At 42.3% G+C, this 21,727-nt stretch overlaps 1 long non-coding RNA gene across 2 annotated transcripts in view; it reads left to right on the top strand.

The window, feature by feature from the left end:
- LOC139077923 (uncharacterized) overlaps nucleotides 1-21,727 on the top strand; it is a 91,924-nt gene that overhangs the window by 54,278 nt on the left and 15,919 nt on the right. Inside the window, exon 3 of one of the 2 annotated variants that reach the window (XR_011530591.1) lies at nucleotides 19,216-19,356. The exons of the other annotated variant lie outside the window; for it this stretch is intronic. This is a non-coding gene — a long non-coding RNA (uncharacterized lncRNA). Of the gene's footprint in view, nucleotides 1-19,215; nucleotides 19,357-21,727 lie in introns of those variants that run through there. 2 annotated transcript variants of the gene reach the window in all.

Below are 21,727 nucleotides of genomic sequence, written 5' to 3'. Positions count from 1 at the left end.
TAGAAGTTTCTGTACTTCTATTTTAAGCAGCTTTACATACACAAAGCATATGTTTTTCGCACCCTTCAAGTTCCCTCCCCACTAGCTTATGTCCTATTATTTTGCATACTAGGAACCGAACTTCAGAGCAGCATCGATTCTGTAACCATTTCCTCAGGTTAGTCGGAAACATCTCGGTGGAGACGGGGGAGGGAAGGTAGAGTAGACCTAACTAGGTTCTGGGGGAGTGTGCCTGTTGAAAACCACTGTTCCCCGGGAGCTTGCTTCGTTTCCTCTTTGGTTTGTCTTTTTACCGGAAGTAGCCTCAAGACAGCTAGCTCTATCTTGATGTGTTTTACCTCGCAGTTTACCTTTTCTCCCCTTTTTTCTCTCTTTGCCTGATGCCTCTTAACACTGTCGGGTTGTAAATTCCATTTGTGTGTACCGTTTACTTGGTCAGCTTGCCTGTAAAGACGTTCTCACGCCTCCACTCGCATCCACCTTTGAATCCTCACTAAGGGAGAGCTTCAGTTTGATGACATCCTGAGAGAGAGGGTAGTGCACAGCCTGGTGCTCCTTGAGATCTGGGGCCAACCGGCCCCACGCAGATGCAGCTCTGTCCAGTCCCAGCGCACGGGGGAGCTCATTTTTATGGGCCAGCAAGCTGCATAATCTTAGGCAAACAAACCGTCCTGCCAGAAGGGGCATCCAACAGCTCCTTGAGACACAGCAACAATTCTTGGCTCCTGGATCAGTAAAATTATCTATTTTCAAAACAATCCTTTTATAAAAAGAAACCAACAAAGGGGATAGTGTTGTTTATGTAACTTTTTTGTAAGGTTATAAAAAGTTTTTCTCTCTGGGTACAAAATGGGTACAGGACGTGTTCCCAAGCCTGGAGAGGTTGTTTGGGAAAGCAATCCCAAATCTCCTGGGATTTTCCTTTGCTAATAACTTCAGCCTTTCTCCCTTGTGGTAAAAAAATGTTGTTGTTTTCAAAAAAACAAAAGTTCTGCTCTGAAAGTTCTTAGGAATGGTTGTCGGGAGCTGGGTCGGTTGGATGGTCTCTTGCCCCTGAGAGCTGCTCTCCTCACACGAGGTGGACAGCCAGGGGTGGCCTAGGGAGGCAGCCACCACGCCCCTTTGTGGAAGTTGGGACCATGTGTGGCAGAGTAGGTCCTCCGGCTCCTGACCTGGTCCCTCCGTCTCTCTGAGTGCCCACCCTGACTCTTTGGCGTCGAACCCATTTCTCTTTCCGATTCCCTTTTTCTTACTGCTTCTTGGCCATCAGTTTCTGCGAGCAGCCTGTCAGTTAGTTGAAATTAGCATCATCACAGCCCACCTGGAAAGAGGGCGCCATGAAATATGCGTTGGGCAGTGAGGGACTTCATTACAGACTTCAAGAAGCCTTAAAAATGGAATTGAAAACTTAAAAGTCCACAAATAAGAGATTCAAAAAGCTTCTGTGCTCAAAAGGCTTCTGTAGAGGGAAAAGCAGAGATGAAAGACAGCAAAGGGCACCCTGCCATCTTAAACAAGGAGGGCAGAATCAGATACTGTGAAGGGATCTTTGTAGAGGGAAGAATGTCCAAACAGAGCGAGGAATACAAGGCTGATTTGAGGCCAGGTTAGGTGGAGTTGATTGTCAGTGAGTTCTCACCCAGCCCAGGTACCAGTGACACAGCGTGGGGACGTGAAACGTGGGAAGCAATGGGACCCTTCCTCCGCACCAGGAATTTGTGGGCTTCCAGTGGACACCAGCCCCAGAATGCTCTGGCCTGGACCTCCCCATCTCCATGTTGCCTGGGGCAGTCAAGGGGGACAGAAGTAAGCCCAAGGCAGTCATTTCAGTGTCAGGCCAGGTATATCTGTGAGATCTGTTTCCTTGGTTTGTTTGTTCTGAAGGGAGTAGTTTAGGACCTCCAATCTGATTGTTGACCTTGCTAGTTATCAGTGAGAAGCATTTCACAACAAATTTCAACTACGTACTGTGTTCCCATCTTGGCCTCAGGCTTAGATTGGGTCTGGCTTGGGGCTCCTTTGGGACCTGAGGGTGTTTCGTTTCTTTGTGTTTCTTGGCTTAGTGAGAGTTTTCAGATGGGTCTTAACTTATTTGTTCAGGGACAATCTTCAGGACACCGGAATAAGGATATTAGGCCAAAGGTCATCTGTTTGGTCAGAATTTCTGGAAAACATCAAAAATTTGTTGCTTTTGACTATGTGAGTAGAGTTTTAAATGTTTTTTATTTTATTTCTAAAGTGTATCTTTCTCTCCTTTTATTTCGGAGGAAGGCCATTCTCATCCACCGAGAACTTCTTAATGTCCTTCCTACTAATTGCTATTGTAGAGCAGAGTGTAGAGAGGGCCCCGTTCGTGTTGCCTGTAGCTTTGGGCAAGGTTTCCTTAAAGGGGGCTTTGACAAGTGAGTAGGAGCTTCTCAGATGGAGATGGGGTAGGAGGACGTTTCAGGGCCAGCAGAGTCCCAAAGCCATGAAAATGAAGGACCTGAGAGGGGCAGTGACAGTTCTCCAGTAATTAGAGCCAGTCCGGTGGTGGGGCAAGAGAAGGCATTGAGGAAAACAGATCAGGGTCAGGCTTTGAATGCAAGTGAAGAGTTCAGGTTTTATCCTATAAGCACTGGGCCTTCATCTAAAATCCTTAATCAGGGTCACAATGTGGGACGTATGGTAGACGTTTTTACTCCTCTTGGCTACTCAGCAAAGAATTATGCTGGAGAGACAGCGGGGAACCCGTTTCCTGGGTTAGAAGGATTCCCCACCTCATGATGCAGAGTCTGCCCTCACTGGGGAGGCTGAAAGTGTCATGTGCTCTCTTTCAGTTAGGGAATGGCCACATGACCTAGATTCTGCCAATCAGAGATCTCCACTCCAGACTTTAAACGGTGACATGAAGAAGCAGGACCCTCCAGCAAAATTCATTTCTGGTGATGGAGCCATCAGTTTCTAGAGGCAGCAGGGATCGAGCACCCGAGGGTCAGGGCCCAGTGTCCACTGGTTCAGGGTGTTGGTGGAAACTGTGGTATCTCTGCTCAGCAGCAGCAATGATGTCTTTACCTCGTTGTCTCCCCAGCATGATTTTGGGCATTGCTGCTGGCTACTTAGCCTCCAAACCTGGTTCCCCAGCTCTCCAAGAGATCCTGTGAGCTGTCTGGCTCAGTATTCATTCATTCATTTCTTCCCTCCCTCTCTTGTTTCCTCCCCCTTCCTTCTTTTGAGGTATAACTTACTGATAGTAAGGTGCACCCTTCTTAAGTTTGTAGTTCAATGGGTTTTGACAAGTGTATTTCAGTGTATAACCAATACTCTGCGATATGGACTATTTCCATCACCCCAAAAAGTTCCCTTACGCCTCTTCGTGATCAATCCCCTCCCCTAGTCTCAGCCCCTGATCCCATCTGACGTTTTGTCCTTGGAGTTTTGCCTTTTCCAAACACTCACATAAATGGATCGTATAAGATGAGACTTCCGTGTCTGACTTTTTTTTTTTCCACTTAGCATGATGCTTTTGAGATTCATCCATGTTGTTGTGTGTATCAGTTTATTCCTTTTTATTATTGAATAATATTCTGATAATATTTGGTTAATCACAATTTGCTTATCCATTCACCAGTTGATGGACAGTTGGTTTCTTTTCAGATTTTGGGTATTATATATAAATCTGCTGTGAACGTTCATTTTCAAGTCCTTGTGTGGACATATGGTTTTTTTTTTTTATGAGGAAGATTGGCTCTGAGCTAACATCTGTTGTCAATCTTCCTCTTTTCGCTTGAGGAAGATTGTCGCTGAACTAACATCTGTGCCAGGCTTCCTCTATTTTATGTGGGATGCCGCCACAGCATGGAATGATGAGTGGTGCTAGGTCTGCTCCCAGGATCCAAACCTGCAAACCCCAGGCTGCTGAAGTGGAGTGTGTGAACTTAACCACTGTGCCACCAGGCCGGCCCCCATATGTTTTTATTTTTACTAGGTAAATACCTTGGAATGAGATCTCTGGATCATATGGTAAATATATGTTACACTTTGTAAGGAACTGCCAAACTGTTTTCCAAAGTGCTGATAGGAACGCAAAATGGTATAACCGAAGTATGAAAGTTCCAGTCACTCTGCGTTCTCAACAGCATGTGGTGTTGTCAGTCAGACTAATTTTAGTCGTTTTAGTAGGTATGTAGTAGTGTCTCATGGTAGTTTTAATTTTTCATGTTTTGTAATGTGCTTATAAATGATATCGTTTTAAAATTTCAGTTTCCAATGGTTCGTGGCTAGTATATACAATTGATTTTTGCATAGTGACCTTGTATCTTGCAACCTTGCTAAACTCCTCTCTCAATTCTTGTAGCTCTTTGTTACAGATTCTTTGGGATTCTCAATGCAGATAATCTTGTCATCTGTGAATAAACATTGTTATATTTGCTCCTTTTTAATCTGATACCTTTTCTGTCTTATTATTGCTCTAGCTAGGACCTCTGCTTGATGGTTGTTGAATGGAAACAGTGAGGACAGACCATGTTAAAGGGAAAGCATTTAGTCTCTCACCACTAGGTATGATGGTAACTGTAGGTTTTCGTATGTGTCCTTTACCAGTTTCAGGCATGCTATTTATATTAGTTTGCTGATAATGAATGGATGTTGAATGTTATCAAATGTTTTTTATGCGTCTATTGAGATCATCATGGAATTTTTCTTTCTTTCTGTTGATATGGTAAACTACGTTGGTTGATTTTTCAAATGTTGAACCAACTTTGCCTTGACCCTCCTTGGTCGTGATGTCCTTTCTTTATAGTGCTAGATTCAGTTTGCTAATATTTTGTTGAGGACTTTTCATATTTAGTCTTCTTTGCTTATAACGTCTTTGCCTGGTTTTGGTGTCAGGGTAATGCTGGGCTCATAAAATGAATTGGGAAGAGATTGTGTAGAATTGATATTATTTCTTCTTTAAATGTTTGGTAGAATTCATCAGTGAAATCATCTGAGCGTGAAGTTTTCTTTGTGGGAACTTTCTAAAATGAGGGATCCAATTTCTTTAATAAATGTAGGGTTATTCAGGTTATCTGTTGTTTTTTAAGTGAGCTTTGGTAGTTTGTGTCTTTCAAATAAATCATCCATTTTATCTAAGTTATCAAATTTATTGGCTTTAAGTTCCTAATTTTTCCTTATTACTCTTTTAATATCTGTAAGATCTGTATTGACATTTCTTCTTTCATTCTTAATGTTGATAATTTGTATCTTCCTTCCTTTTTCTAGATCAGTCTAGCTAAAGGTTTATACATGTTATTAAACTTTTCAAACGACCAGCTTTTGGTTTCATGAATTTTCTGTATTAATTTTCTCTTTTTGGTTTCATTGCTGTCTGCTCTTATCTTTATCATTTTCTTCCTTCTGCTTATTTTGATATAATCTGCTCTTCTTTTCTTAGTTTTTTAATGTAGAAACTTAGATCATTGATTTAAGATTTTTCTTCTTTTCTAATATAAGCATTTAAAGCTATAAATTTCCCTTCAAGCACTGCTTTGGCTGCATTCAACAAATTTTGATATGTTGTATTTTCATTTTCATTCCATTCAAAATATCTACTAATTTCTCTTTTGGCTTAAGGTTTATCTTGGAATGGGTTATTTAGTTACCAAATCTTTGGGAATCTTCCAGATATCTTTATGTTACTGATATCTCATTTAATTCCAATCTGTTCAGAAAATATGCTTTCTATGATTTCAGTCTTCTAAAATTTTTTGAGATTTGTTTTATGCCTCCAGAATATGGTCTATCATGATGAATGTTCCATGTTCACTTAAAAAACGTTTCTTCTGAGTGGAGTATTCTATTAGTATCAATTAGATCAAGTTAGTTGATGGTGCTGTTCAACTCACCTATATCATTGCTGATTGTTTTTGGTTCTTATTCTACCAAATACTAAGAGAAGAGTGTGTTGAAGTCTCCATATATAGTTGTGGATTTGTCTATTTTCCTTTTAGTTCTGTCAGTCACCCCTTATGTATTTTGAAGGCTCTGTTATTAGGTGCAAAGATATTTAGGATTGTTATGTCTTCTTGATGAATTGACCCATTTATCTTTATATAATGCTTCTCTTTACCTCTGGAAATATTCTTTGTTCTGAAGTCTACTTTGTTTGACTTTGGTCTAATCTCTCTAGCTTCCTTTTGAGTAGTGGTCACATAGCATAGTATATCTTTTTCCCATTCTTTTACTTTTCATATGTCTATGTCTTTATATTTAAAGTGACATCCTTATAGATGCCTTTTTCTTTCAAATTGACAATTTCTACCTTTTAATTGTATCAGACTATGTATATTTTATATAATCATTTATGTGGTTGGAGTTACATTTACCACCTTCCTAGTTGTTTTCCACTTGTCCCATCTCTTCTTTGCTTTTATTTTCTTTTCCTGTGTTCTTTCAAATGTATTGGGTATTTTTAGTAATTCTATTTGTCTCTGCTATTGGCTTATTAATTACATGTACTTTTTTTAAAGTTTTTATTCTTGGGTTCACAATATACATCTTTGACTTTTCATGCTTAACTTTCAAATAATTTATCTTATAACAGGATACTTTTGTTTTCTCCCTTCCATCCTTTGTGCTATTATTTTACTTTTCACTTCTACATATTTTATTAACTTCACAATATGTATTTATTATTTAGGCAATCAATAATCTTTAAAAAAAATTAAAGGTAAGGAAAAAACTCTTAAAAATTTATCTACACTTTTTACCATCTTTAGGACTCTTTAATTCTTTGTAGAAATCCAAATTTCCACCTGGTATCAGTCTTTCTACCTGAAGAATATCCTTTAACACTCATAGTGCATCAGGACTGACAATGAATTCTCTGTTTTTGTTTGTCTAAAAAAGCCTTTATTTAATCATTATTTTTGAGAGATTTTTGCTGGGTATAAAATTCTGAGCTGACCTTTTTTTGCGGTATTTCAGTGCATAAACAATGTCATTTCTATTATCTTCCAGTTTTCATATTTTCTGACAAATTTTGATGTATATCTTATCCTTTTTCTTTATTATGTAATATTTCTTATTTCTCTGGCTGCTATCTAGCTTTTCGCTTTAACATTGATTTCCCACAGTTTAACTCTGATGTGTCTAGGTGTGTATGTGTGTGTTTTAAATTTATTAATTCTTTTTGGGGTTCTCTGAGCTTCTTGGTTCTGTGATTCATTAATTTTGGAAAATATATGACTATTGTCAAATATTTCTTCTGCCCCATTCTTTATCTCTTCTCCTTTGGATATTCAGTTAACCCTATTTGATATTGTTCCACAATATCATAGATGCTCTTTTTTTCTCACTCTTTTTTCTCCTTGTGCTTCAGTTTGCAAAATTTCTATTTACATATTTTCAAGTTTGCTAATTCTTTTGCATGCTGTGTGTGGTCTTCTAATAAACCCATTCAAGGAATATTTCATCTCTGATATCATATTTTTATTTCTAGAATTTCTGTTTGACTTTAAAAAATTAATTTCCATCTATCTGCTGAAATTCTCCATCTGTTTATGCATATTGTTCACCTTTTCCATTAGATCTTTTAATAAGTTAATTATAGCTATTTTAAAATTCCTTTGTGATAGTTTTAACATCTGGTTTATTTATGGGCCTGATTCTGTTTACTGCTTTGTATCTTGAAAATGAGTTGTCTTTTCTTGCTTTTTGTAATACTCATAATTTTTCACTGGATGCTGGACACTGTGTATAGAATAGTAGAGAATGAGATAAATCAGAAATGGGCACACTTTATCTGTCAGGCTACTACTCTGGAGAGTTGAGTCAATCTAGTCAGTAGTTTAGATGGGCTTGGGTTTTGTTTCTATGGTTACCTGCAGTGCACCACAGACTTCAAATTCCCCTGGTGGTGGATTGCTATCACCTTGTGTTTAATGAGTGGCCCCAAATGCTGGGATGCTTTTCTCAGTGTATGTCCTCTACTTGAAGCTTTTAGCAAGTCCTTGTGATCTAATAGGCTCAATAAAAGATAAAATTTGTACACTAAATTATTCAGTTTTCTGTATTATTAGGGTGTCTAGTGTTTTTTTACATTTTAAGTGGAAGCAGAACTACACTTAATATTCTTGTAATAAACTCCTTTTCTGTTTAAGTCAGTTCTACACAACTAAGAATGTTGGCTGATGGAGGAAGCAATGTATTGTAGTAGTTAAGGGGAACAAAAGAAGGTTCAGGCACAACTGGTTTTGAATCTCAGCTCTCCCACTTACCTTATCAGTAACTTTACTAACTAGGTGATCTTGAGTAAATTATTTAACTCTGTCATTCAGTTTCTTCATTTATAAGGTAAAGATTGAATGCAATAATGTATTTAAAATGCTTAACATAATCCTGATCCATAGAAAATGCTCAGTGAGTGGTCGTTATTATCAAATTAGAATTTTATACGGGTAAGCCTGGTGGAAGAGTGGAGGGTAAACTGTAGGGAGGAGAGCCTAAGAGGCTAGAAGCCAGTTAGCAAATAAATTCAGATGATTAGATGAGAGTCATGAGGGTTGAAATAAGGCTACAACAAAGGAGATGGAAGAGATGGACTCAAAAAGGCTTATGCGCAATTAACAGTCCCCTCCTGTCATGTCACGTGCTTGTCTTCTATCTTCCCTGTACTTCTCTACCTTCTCCACTAACTTCTGTTCAGTCTGGTATCATATAACCTTATAATTGCTTGTTTGGATGTCTTTCTCTCTCTACTAAATGGGAATCCTTTGAGGGATGGGCCAAAGTTGATTCATTAGTGTATCCCTAATGCTTCATACAGTGTCTGGCATACAGTAGGCATCAACAAGTTTGTTGTATTAAACTCAAGAGGAAAGTTGTTCTGTACTCTTTCTTGCTACTCAATCAGTGTTTGGACTGTCTGTAGTTGAATGTACAATTGTTGGAACATTTCCATTCTAGTATCTGTGTCATGCTGAGTAACTCTTCCATTTTGATTCTAGCTAGATCCTAGATTTTCTGGTGATCTTGTCCTTTCCCTGTTCTGTAGGGAAAGACAAGGACAGTACAGATGCTAAGAAACGTGTTGGGGACCTAGGCCTCAGACAAAGAGCTAGACTACCCCACCACTTTGATTTGTTTGGGAGCTTTATACTCTGTTACTTTCTTTTTATGTCAGATTCCCCATAGATACCTTCCTTGATTTAGGTCCCCATTTCATTGACTATTATTACACATTTAACTAATGGGTTACCTGAGGGGCAGAAATTAGTTACCTGTGCTGCCACTGAGTGTCTTTTCCCTCGTCATAAGAAACCCATGTTGGCGTGTGCTTTCTGGCTTTTGGGTTTATCCACTTATTGCCTCATGCCAGTTCTGCAAAGGTCCTTATGTAACAAGATGAAGAAAATGATATTCAGCAGAATCCCTTTCAGCAAAAGAGCTGTTTTCTTTAGAAGAATTTCCTTGACGAACTTTCTTGGGTGAAAAAGAAATGAGACCTCAAGGGACCTCATTGCGGAGAGAACAAATCTGAGTAAAAAGATGGGAGATTTGTCTGTAGCGCCTGCAGGAGACCGAGGATCTGAAGTGAGAGAGATGATGGAAGGCAGCTTGCTTTGTAATGTGACTCCTCTTGACTCCTTCTCATCATCTTCCACATCATCAGTACACTTACCAACTTCATATCATGCTTGCAATGAGTAGCTTTAAAAAAGAAAAAAATTTAATGTGAGAAATAATTGAAAACAGGTGTTCAAACAAAACACTTGTTCATGAATGTTCGTAGCAGCACTATTCACAGTAGCCAAAAGGTAGAAGTAATCCAAGTGTCCATCAATGGGCAAATGGACAAATAAAATGTGGCACGTTCATACAGTGGAATATTATTCAGCCATTGAAAGGAATGAGGTACTGTTACACGCTACAACACGGATGAAACATGAAAACACAATGCTAAGTGAAACAAGCCAGTCACAAAAGGCCACATATGGTATCATTCCATTTATATGAAATATCCAGAATAGGCAAATCCATGGAGCCAGAAAGCACATTCGTGGTTGCTAGTGTGTAATGTGGAGAGATTGCTTAATGGTTCTGAGGTTTCTGTTGGGGTGACAACGTTCTGGCACTAGATGGTAGTAATAGTTGTACAACATTGTATATGTACTTCGTGTCGCTGAATTGTACAGTTTAAAATGGAAAATTTTGTATTGTGTGTTTTACCACACACACACACACACACACACACACACACAATATAGGGGCTGGGCTCTGAATGCACATAGGTTCATGGGTTGAAGAGGGCAGCCAGGGCAGACAAGGGAACGTGGAGTCAGTGAGAGGAAGGAAACTGCAAGAACACCTACAAGGGGAACACTAGAGAAGTGGAAGGCTTTGACTTTCAGCCTGTGGCCCTGGGGTGTGGGCCAAGATTAACCAGATGTCTGGCAACCCTGATGGACACCCAAAGAGAAAGGAGAACATTACAGAGGTTTTTTTTGTTTTTGTTTTTTTGCTGAGGAAGATTCACCCTGAACTAACGTCCATGCCAATCTTCCTCTATTTTTTACTATGTGGGCTGCCAGCACAGTGTGGCTGCTATGAGTGGTGTAGGTCCTTGCCCATGAACCAAACCCATGCTGCCAAAGCAGGGCACACTGAACTTAATCACTAGGCCACCGGGGCTAGCCCTACAAAGGGTTTTTAAAATTTGAAAGTACAAGCCATATCCGAATGATGTGTAAATATGATGAAATCCAAAGTGTACAGGCATTTATACAATTGCTGTCAACCCAAATTTACCATATTGTTAAAAATGATTTTTTATGGTGTTATAGACTGAATGTGTCCCCCCCAAATTCATCTACTGGAATCCTGACCCCCTATGTGATGGTTTTAGGAGGTGGGGCCTTTGGCAGGTAATTAGGTCATGAGGGCATGGTCCTCAGGAACGGAATTAGTGCCCTTAGAAGAAGAGACTTGAGAGAGCTTTCTTCCTCCCTCTACTCTCTGCCATTGAGGATACAATGAGAAGATGGCCATCTACAAGCCAGGAAGTGGGCCCTTGTCAGACATCGGATCTGCTGGCACTTTGATCTTGGACTTCCCAGCCTCCAGAACTGTGGGAAATGAGTGTTGCTCGTTTAAGCCACCTAGTCTCTGATAATTTGTTACAGCATCCCGAACTAAGATAGTGTTGAGTGATCACTTGCTCTACTTACCATTATCAAGTGTGGATATGGTTTAAGTCTGTTCAGCGGTAAAATTCTCAGATGAAAGTTTGGTTTTGTGAATATAGAAATATGCCCTGGTATCAATTTTCATCACCATTACTGTATCTCAAGTATGGATGTAGAAATTTATTTATTAAGAATGAACCTACTATAGGGGCTGGCCCTGTGGCCGAGTGGTTAAGTTTGCGCGCTCGGCTGCAGGCGGCCCAGTGTTTCGTTGGTTCGAATCCTGGGCGCGGACATGGCACTGCTCATCAAACCACGCTGAGGCAGCGTCCCACATGCCACAACTAGAAGGACCCACAATAAAGAATATACAACTATGTACCGGGGGGCTTTGGGGAGAAAAAGGAAAATAAAATAAAATCTTAAAAAAAAAAAAAAAAAAAAAAAAAAAGAATGAACCTACTAAAGCTTCCCTTACAATTGTCCATGGAGGATGATGCTAGGGACCCAAAAATACTAGAGAGGCAGCCTGGGGCAGTGGAGAGAAGGGACTTCATCCTTAGGACACCTGCGTACATCCCTGCTCACTAACAACTGTGAATGCACGATTGGGAACAATGCGAAGTGTCTAATGTGGAGCCAGCGTGCTACCCTGATGAAGAGCAAAGAAATGCTAGGATTGTTCACCTTTCTTCTTGTCAGTAGCCCCGGCGTCTCTATTGGAATTCAGAGGGGCTAGTTTATCCTGTATGCTAAGGTCAATATAGGAAATCCCACAGCTTCTTTCAATTTCTTCAAAGCTTCATCTCCTTCAAGTCTTTGCCCAACCCTGACCTTTTCAGGAAAGCGAGCCCTGGACTGCTTGGTACTGCTCTTCCCAACACATTTCCCACCCCTGACCTTGCAGAACTTCTTTTTCCAATAGAATTTATCATATTTTAACATAATACATAATTTATCAAATGCATTGTTTATTTTCTGTGTCTTCTCTTTCGAATATAAACTCCATGAGGGTCCTCTACTTGTCCTTCATGTGTGTGGTAGGAGTATCCTTCTCTGTATAAATTATATTGGCCTTCTGCCAGCTTAGAGATGACTTTACCTACAGAATGTCATCCTGCAGCATCAGGGATAAAGTTTTCAGTGTTCACCTCATCCAGGTCATTCCTGCTGGAAAACCAACTCACAGACATGTGACTTCTGTGGAAATCTTCTCAATAAAAATGAGCTTTTACTTTGCATGTTGATAATGTTGATTTTGAACTTCAGTGAAGTCGTTGAAAGTGCAGTATGTACAATTTTTCAGCCACACTGGAAAAACTAGATAATGACGTTGCCAATTCTTAAAATAGAGCTTGTTTGGCTAGTAAGTCACTTTTCTTTTCTTTTTTTTTTTTAGGAGTTTTAGCTACATAATTTAACATTTAAATTTTCACTTAAAAGCAATTCATGTACTTATTATGGCCAGAGGAACTCTGTCCTAGAATAATTCTTAGGGGGGCGGGCATTGAAGAGGACATCCAGTAAGATCACACAGCCCAGTGACACCTCCAAATATTTCCTTAAAAAACGTGAAGATTATAGCCACAGTGTTATAGACACAAGCAGGTCAGCTCTGGTCCTGCCTGGGGGTTGAGGACTTTGATGGTTTAGCCTATTTTTTTAATATCAGAAAATTTACATGTTCAAAGGGTAATTTGACCTGAAAGAAGACTGTGGTGGTCAGGAAACGTCAGGACTGAGTGAGGCAGTCGGGGCCTCCTCTCCTTTTTACCTGGTGATGAGTGTGTTTGGAGATTTTGTAATATGAAATTCACAGTTTTGATGTATGGTCCTAAGATTCATTCATTCATTTATTCAGCCCTTTCTCCTCTTCCCTTTCTCTCTCCCTCCATCATTCCATCATCTTTGAGCCTTTTTCATGTACCGAGTGTCATGCTAGATAGTGGGAAGACTGAGAGGAATAAAAATTTGATACTATACTGGAGGGGCTCACAGTTTAGTAACACCTTAGGGTTTAACGAGTAGGTAAGTTTGTATACTGCAAACCTTTGTCATTTAGGTCCTGTAACACGTATTGTCAAGATCTGGAGTGGTGAAGAGAGACTCTTAGGAATGATACATTAACAGTCTCACACGTGAAGAAACATTATTTTCTTCAAAATAAAATTTTAAATATTTTCAGATCTTCCAATTAACGGCAATAAATCAGAGTTCAGGCTAAGGAGTCACTGAGATTTTCCTAGGCCCACAGCCATCCAAAGTCCCAGGCCTGAGAAAAGCACCAAATGGTCTTTGGTTAAGGCCAGCAGCGTGCCTTGGAAGTGGGAGAGCAGTCATGTTTGTTAAAATTCAGAAGAAAGTAACAACTCCAGTGGCAGATCCTGACCAGCTGGGATGTTCTGCTCCATCCTGCTGGAAAGGAGGCCAGGCCACTGTTACCTTTGGTCACAGCTTGGCCCAGGGAAGTAGACAAAAGCCAACAAAAGACATGGTGATGTTATCAAGAAAGAGACGGCTGTAGAAGGCTCCAGCTAATGTCACAGTCTTTTTAAATCAGTGTTTTTTTGCTGCCCAGCTCCCAGGAGTGTCAGAATCTCATTGTCAGATAGAAAACAAAGTCATGAGTGTGGATAAGTTCATGGAGATGTGGAGACTAAAGAGAAGTGCTTGTGAGATTTGGGCTGAGGACCAAGAACACTAACAAGGCAACAATAGCACGGACAAGCCAAGCCCAATGTGCTCCCCATAACCCGAGCCGTCTGCTGCTATTGTCTACTTCCCGCTTCGCCACTGCTGAGTCTCAAGGTTGTATTGGAAGGAGCGACCATTCCCAAAATATTTTCTTTGAAATAGAAACTGACCCTGGTTTATTGTTGGTTGAACAGTGTAATTGTTTTGATAGTTGCCAGCTGCATGAGTACAGACTCACCCAGACTAACTCAGAGAACGGGTGGCTTCACCATGAGGATTCACATAGATGCAGATTGCAACCATGCTGCCAGGTCCATGGGGACCCAGGAGCAGTCCTGTCACCAGGCCTCGTGAGTCTGGAAAAGAGTTCAGTCCCTGAAATGTCAATCCGGATGCCTCGTAACTCAAGTGGCAGAGTCTTTTCTTCTCCCTTGAATATCAGGACTTCGCTAAATCAACTCTAGTTCTCTACCACCACCCACACTCAGCCACTTGGACTTCCCTCGGCTCTGATTGCCTCTGAATGTCATTCTGCTTTTGCACTTGCCGCTGACTGCTCCTCCTTTCCGCAAACTCCTTAAGAGAGAGGATCTTTTGGTTCAGATGGAATTTCTCTCTTGAGCTGAGATTGCCCCACGCCAGTTTATAGGTTGAGGTGCCACTCCAGTCCAGTTACTGATGGCCAAGGTGGGAGGTCATGTGCTACAGTCCATGTGTTGGGTAGCAGGGCCAGTAAATATGTCAGTCTCCCTCAGAGAGGACCAAACAAGAGGTAGGTACTCAAGGTTCTTGCTGGAGCAGTCTCATTGTGAAGGCAATAGCCATAGTCTCATGCCCGGGGCAGGTGAAGTATATCATATACAAAGGATCAAGGATGTGGCCCCCTTGATGTCAGACCCCATCCTGCTATTCATAAATAAGCTATGATGGCACAGAATTCACACTAACACATCACTTGTCTCCCTACACATCTCTGGGCCTTCATCCCAATAATCCAAATGCTGCTAAGCAAATGGGCGGCAAAGTGAGCTGAAGGGCAAGTCTTTGGGATCATAGTCTTGGCTTCTAATGCCAGCACCACGACTTGCCTGTCTATACCTGTGATATTAGAAAACCTCTCTCTGCCTCAGTTTTCTACATTTGTAAACTGGGTATATGATTACCTATCTCATGGAGAGGTAGTGAGGCCAGAGGGGAGAAAGTATGCATCTTGAATGTTCAGGCTCACCAGCATAGTATAAAACATACGGCTTGCTGCTTAATGCCTCTAATGTCACCTGGGCAGGTCCTCAGGCAACCCTGTTCTCGTGGCCTTTTTGGAGTCTGCAGTAGGGCCTGAGGTTGTCATCTACCTCCTGTAGGCTACTTCCTGTGAATCTGTGGTTCTTTTGACATGACAGTTATTTTGCTGTCTTTCTTCCAGCCACCTGCTGTCTTCCCACTGAACTCTTTCTCTCCAACCAGAAGGAAAATACCCTTTTCCCCGTCGTGTCCAGGTCTAGTGGGGAGTTGGCAGAACCCACAGTGGTCGCTGCCTTCATTGCCACCTCACCTGCTTGGGATGGGGCAGCCCCGGGAGCGTGGGTGTGGGCTTTAGTGGCACCGCTTATTTTTACCCCAGGACCTCGGGCAGCTCTCCAGACCTTCAGCTTTCAGACACGAGATCATGGGGCTTCTCAGCCGCATAATCACCTGACCCGGTTCCTCATAATAAATCTCTCTCTCTCTCTACACAAGCATATATAGATAGATAGATATAGATGCTGGAATACATCACATACAAATATAGATGTAGAAAAGGATATATATATCCTTCCCAGGAGCTCCAGATAGTCCCCGGAGTGCTGGTTTTCCCATATTTCTTGCTAATTTAAGAGTGATTTTCCTCAAGCGGCTTCTCTTGGCTCTCACCCCTGCTCATTACACATGTCTGAACGAGTGAGTCAGTTCTCTCTCTCATGCGCTTCAGGGAAACCAAGGAGGTGCTGCATACGGGCGAGGAGTCGCTGGAGGTGTTCACATCCAGAAGAGCTGAAGGGGGACGCTTTAACTCTGGAGCTGGCACCTTTCAAGTGTCTCTCCTGTCTAGCCACGACCCCGGGGCGTGTGTAAAGGGCTGGCTGGCTCCCAGCACAGCAAGATGCCCCATCAATGGTTGGCACAATCATTACTTCTATTGCTGCCCCATGCCTGCTTTGAAATGATTGCTCTCTGGTTATATCTGTCTGTCTGTCTCTCTCCCTCCCTATCTATCTAATTATCATCTATCTGTATTAGTCAGGGTTCTCCAGAGAAAAGGAAACAGAATCAATAGGATATATATATATTTGTATGTGGTATAATCAGCACACACACACGCACGCACACACGCGCGCACACACACACACACACACACACACACAGAGTCATGTGCCGCATAACTACGTTTCAGTCAATGATGGACCACACATACGCCCGTGGTCCCATAAGGTTAGTACCATACAGCCTAGGTGTGTAGTAGGCTATCCCATACCGGTTTGTGCAAGCGCACTCCATGATGTTCGCACAACGACGAAATCATCTAACGATGCATTTCTCAGAATGTATCCTCGTCAAGTGACGCAAGGCTGTATACATGGAGATTTATTATGAGGAACAGGGCACAGGATTATGTGGCTTAGAAGTCCACGATCTGCTGTCTGCGAGCTGGAGGTCCTGGAGAGCTGGTGGGGGGTTCTTCTGAGTCTGCAGGCCTGAGAACCAGGGGAGCTGATGGTGTAAGTCTCGTCCGAGAGCAGGAGACCGAGGTCCCAGCTGAGGCAGGCAGGAGGAAAAGGGGCACATTCCTCCTCCCTCTGCCTCGTGTTCTGTTCATGCCCTCAGTGGGTAGGTGATGCCCACCCGCAATGGGGAGGGCGGTTTACTGAGCTCACCGATTCAAATGCCGACCTCATCAAGAAACACCTCAGAGACATACCCAGAAATAATGTTAATCTGGACACAGCACAGCCAAACTGACACACAATTAACTGTCACACTATCTATCTGGGTGTGTGTGTGTGTGTGTGTGTGTGTGTATGTGTATGTATGTATGTATATGTATGTATATATATATATGTCTCCAGAATGCCGGCACACATTACACACACACACACACACACACACACACACACACACATAATCAGTCGTACTTTGAAATAACGGCCACCCTGATTGGTTGCTCATCATACTTGGTATTTTCAAGGCTTTTTGGGTGGTCTGTGTTAAGCTTTCATTGCTTTAGCAACTGTTATATGAGGCAGAAGTTTCTTAAGGAGAAATTAAGGGAAAGAGCTCCGTCATTTATTTTGCGTGTGCACGTGTATGTAGCAGATACAATTTCTTCTGACAGAAACTTGTACCTTGTCGTTAAGAGCAGGCAGGACTTGTGCTGGTCATTTGGATTTTTTCTTTCTGTTCTCCTTTGTACCCAACTGAACATCTCTGCGCAAACTTAAAGCGAGTGGGAGGCTGAGCCCCACTGCGGCCCTGTGAGCTGCTGCCCGCCAGGCCCACCTCTTCAGGTCCAGGGGCACCAGAGAAAGTGGGAGCCAGCAAACAGAAGGGTGGCTGCAGTCTGAGTCCTGGGTTTGCCTAGAGTTGGCCTCCTTGTGGCGGTGTGCCCTTCATCTGGGAGGAGGCCAGCGGACCTATTGACTGTGTGAATATGTTTGTGGATTCTGCTCTCCATGTGAACCCGTGTTACTCTGCAGAGGAGATGCATTTCAGTAAGCGCATTTCATAAGCTGTCAGGATCCACAATGGCTTTGTGAAAACGAAGACTTGGAGAATTTGTGAGGCTTCTCTCTGCATGAAGATGTCTGCTTTCATACGTGCTTCCGAAGTTCTGGAATCACCCGCTCTCTGACGGCTGATTGCTGAGTGTGTCCTTCAAGCCAGATGGTTCCCTTTACGGTCAGAGGATGAACAGAAACCTCACAGCAGAAGGTGGACTCGCTTGTGTGTATTTAAGGTGGACTTTCCTGAGCTTTCTTATTGTCTGGCTCAGCTGTCCGAGGATGCCTCTGGTCACCTCCAGAAGAAAGTACAGCTCTGCCCGTGAAGGACAGCTGGCCTGGGGGCTGGGTGGGTGGAGGGGTCGTAGAGGGATTTGAGCAGTTAGCCTGGCCGCTTGGGGTCCCCTTCAATCCTGAGCCTCTCCAATCGTGTAGTCTCAGCTTTTGTCTAAGAGAATATCAGGGCAATGGTTCCCAAACCCTGGTGCTCTCTATTCACTTATTACCATCTTCTCTTTGTCTTTCATTTAAAATGAAATGACTTCACTATAAGTTTTGGAAATAATCCATACAGACCCAACAGTCAGAGATGGGGACATAGCCTGAGGTCAAATGATATGATGCTATAGCTCCTTAATGAGTGCACACGGGGACACCCAGATTAAAAGGTAAATTAGATGGGAATATTTAAAAGCAGTTTGGAAAACCTCCTTTAATTTTCCTTATCTTGTTGTTTTTTTTGCTGGGGAAGATTCACCCTGAGCTAACATCTGTGCCCGTCTTCCTCTATTTTTTAGTGTGTGGGCCACCAGTACAGCATGGCCGCTAACAGAGTGGTGTAGGTCCACGCCCAGGAATCGAACCTGGGCTGCCGAAGCAGAGCATGCTGAACTTAACCACTAGGCCATTGGTGCTGGTCCTGATTTTGCTTATCTTTGACACCTATTTTCTAGATAATTGGGGGTAAATCTATCAGCCTGTGGGGTTCTTTGTTGATATGAAATGTGGGCTATGTGAGGAGGGAAAGAAAACCTCAGATGAGAAGGGCAATTGCCTAAAGAGGACAAGGACAAAGGTCCCTTTGATGTGGGAGCTTATTTCTACTTTTTGAAAACTATTATTCTTATTTTTACTAGCTTTGGATTCAAAGTGGTCTCCTTCACTCTTGCCTTGGGACTGCTTTCCTTCTAAACATGAGCAGTTTATTAGAAACCTGAGCATCGAGCACTCTGGGCCAAAGGATTGTCTCCAGGCTGGATCCGCTCTGATGTCAGCATCAGGGGCGGGGGAAGCCAAACATTTCTCTGAATTCAGGGAGCCTGAATGCCAGGGCTCATCAGGCTGAATCCTGGTCTTTGTTGAGACGCTGGAGCTGGCTCTCAACGTCACGTCAGTATTTAGAGTCCATGCCAAGGCAGATATAGGGGGTGTAGCCACTGGCAGGTTTGGCCACATGGGCAGCCAAGAGAAAGGTGGCAGCTGGCATACATTACCCGCAGGCAGACCACACGGGGCTGATCACAGCAGACACTGTGCCAGGAGGGAGGCAGAGCAAATCACAGATGGCACCTGAGGACTGAGAAAATTGGTTAACTTATTTCCTTCCCTTCCTGTTACTACAGCTTGGGGACAACTTGGGACATTTTGTGGTACTCCATGAGGAGGTATTTGAACAGCTGCCTACGCAGAGGCGAGGGAGGGAGCCTTGCCTTCCTAACTGGAGGAATATGACTGTGTGCACAGAGGAGGGCCGCACCTTGGACCCCAACTTTTAGCGGCTGGGGGAGCTGCAGGATGGAGCACAGAAGCTTGTTTGCTAGCTGCAGAATCTTGCGCCTACACCCTAGAGCTAGTGTCATGGCCTCAAGACTTCTTGAACAAGAGAGTTACACCAGAATCTTTAAGAAGATCTCAGGCACATCTCTGATGTAGCCACATAGAGCCCACAGGTTGCAGTGCCGAGGGACTCGCTCCCGGGTTCTCGTCTGTGAGAACCACTCCAAAGGGACCCAGGGCACCTTGTGGCCATCGAGCTCTCTGTTGGGACCAGTAGCAGCCTCCTGAGGGGACTGCAGAGTCCTGCCCTCGAGGAACTTACAGGGAGGAACCAGTTGTAGCTGACACGCACTGAGCTTCAGACCCTGTAACTAATGCTGTCAGGGATCATGTCCTTTAATCTGCGCAGCCACCTGATGAGGTTGGACAATTACTTCCCCCTTTTTAGAGATGAGGAGATTGAAGTTTACAGAGATTAAGTTTTTCCATGGGGCCACACAGCTAGTGAGAGATGAGGCTGGGACTGAACTCAGGCAGTCCAGCTCCAGACGCTCCGTTGTGTAAATATAGATATTAGTGACAACGTTTGTAGTGTGGAGTAGCAATTCTTAATTCTTCACTAATGGCGAGATAGAGTAAAACTAGCTGCCCCTGTATGGAACATTCTGTGACAAATACAGTGACGCCTTCTTACCGTGATTCTTCTCCAGATCTCAGGAGTCATGGGAACTAATTGCAAATCAAATGGCTCTAATTTGCTACTTTCAAGTCAAGGAGGCCACAGAAGGAGAATTTCAAGAAGGGAGTAGAGGACAATGTTACATGCTGCAGAGAGAAAGTAAAATGGGAACTGGGAAGATTCCATCAGATTTGCAATTAGACTTTGTGAACTAAAATATCTCTTGTGTCCTGGGATACCAAGAGATTTTTTTCCTTGCTTAATTTTGATGAAATAATTTTGATGAAATAGGTCATATACACATAGTGCTAAATTCAAAACACAGAAGAGGAAGACAGCGAAAAGCCTCTAGGTGTCCCCCTCCCATCCCTGCACCCCAGGCGCCCAGGTTCCTTTCCAGGAAGCAAACAATATTACCAATTTATTGTGCATCCTTACTCTATACGCATCTAATAAATAAGTGTATATACTCTTTTTTCTGTTTTTACACACAGGGTATCATACTGTATGGAGTGTTCTGCACCTCTTCTTGTTGTTAATTTAATAATATATCCGTGGTCTTGTAGACCATTCCATAACAGTAGGGCGCGAGTTTCCTCATTACTTTTTGCAGTTGCACGGGGTTCCATGGTATGAATGTATTCTAATTAATGAAGATATGTTTTCAGTTGACCCTAAAAAAACACCAACATCTAGGAAAGATACTGGAAAGGGCTTTCTCTTTCAAGGACAGAAAGGTAGCTATCTGGAGCAAGTAGACAGAACGGAGGACCATTCAAATACTAAGGGGCACCCGTACCAGGTCTGACTGAACCCGACAAGGATTAGCTTACCTCAGAACGGCTTTCTTCCAACCAACCACCCTCCAAAAAGTCCATTTCTGAAAATGGCATAGCTCCTTATACATACCTAGAAGCAGCTAGGATACTGTCTCCAATCTTTTGGGCAATGAGAAAAGTTATAAATCTTTTAGTCTTTGTAACTATAGCATCCCCAGAGTATCTTGCACACAAGAGGCATTTAATAAATATTTGTCTACTTGAATGGATGAACAGGACACATGGCCGCATTGGATTTTTGAAGTAGAGTCAATGAATGAGGGTTTGTGACTAGAGTCTGCCTTCATCCATCATCTATCCTTCCATCACATTCTTACTTTAAGTACCAGCCTCTGCTAATCAGTTGTAGTTGTTGAGCAGACATAAACCTAGACAAGTCACCAAGCTGCAGTAACTTGGTGGAAATATCTCTCAGCTTTCTATCCTCTAATTCCTAATCTAATGTTCCTAATACCCTCTAATTCTTCATTTCAAATGGAAAAGTTCTAGACTCAGATCTGATCAATTTAGATTCCACCACTGACTAACTGAACGACCTTGGATAGTGGCTGAAGTCCGAACTTACATTTCGTCATCTGTAAAGGAGGAATAGTATTACCTATTTTCTTACGGTTTTTATTAGGATTAAATGAGCTAACGTTTAGAGCACCTAACAAAGTCCTTGTCAGGTAGCAGAAGTTTAAGACTGTTAATTTCCTCTTCTTCCTCTCATGTGGTCTGACCCATGCAACTGATCATTGCTAATTCTTAGTATATGTTAGCTTATACGAACAGGTTTATAAATCAGTTTTCTGTGAGTTTGGTTATAATCTTAGAATACTAATGATGGTAGGGCACTTG

Source organism: Equus przewalskii, chromosome 1 (assembly GCF_037783145.1).
Source record: "Equus przewalskii isolate Varuska chromosome 1, EquPr2, whole genome shotgun sequence".
Taxonomy (NCBI): domain Eukaryota; kingdom Metazoa; phylum Chordata; class Mammalia; order Perissodactyla; family Equidae; genus Equus; species Equus przewalskii.
This window is presented reverse-complemented; position numbering and strand designations above follow the sequence as displayed.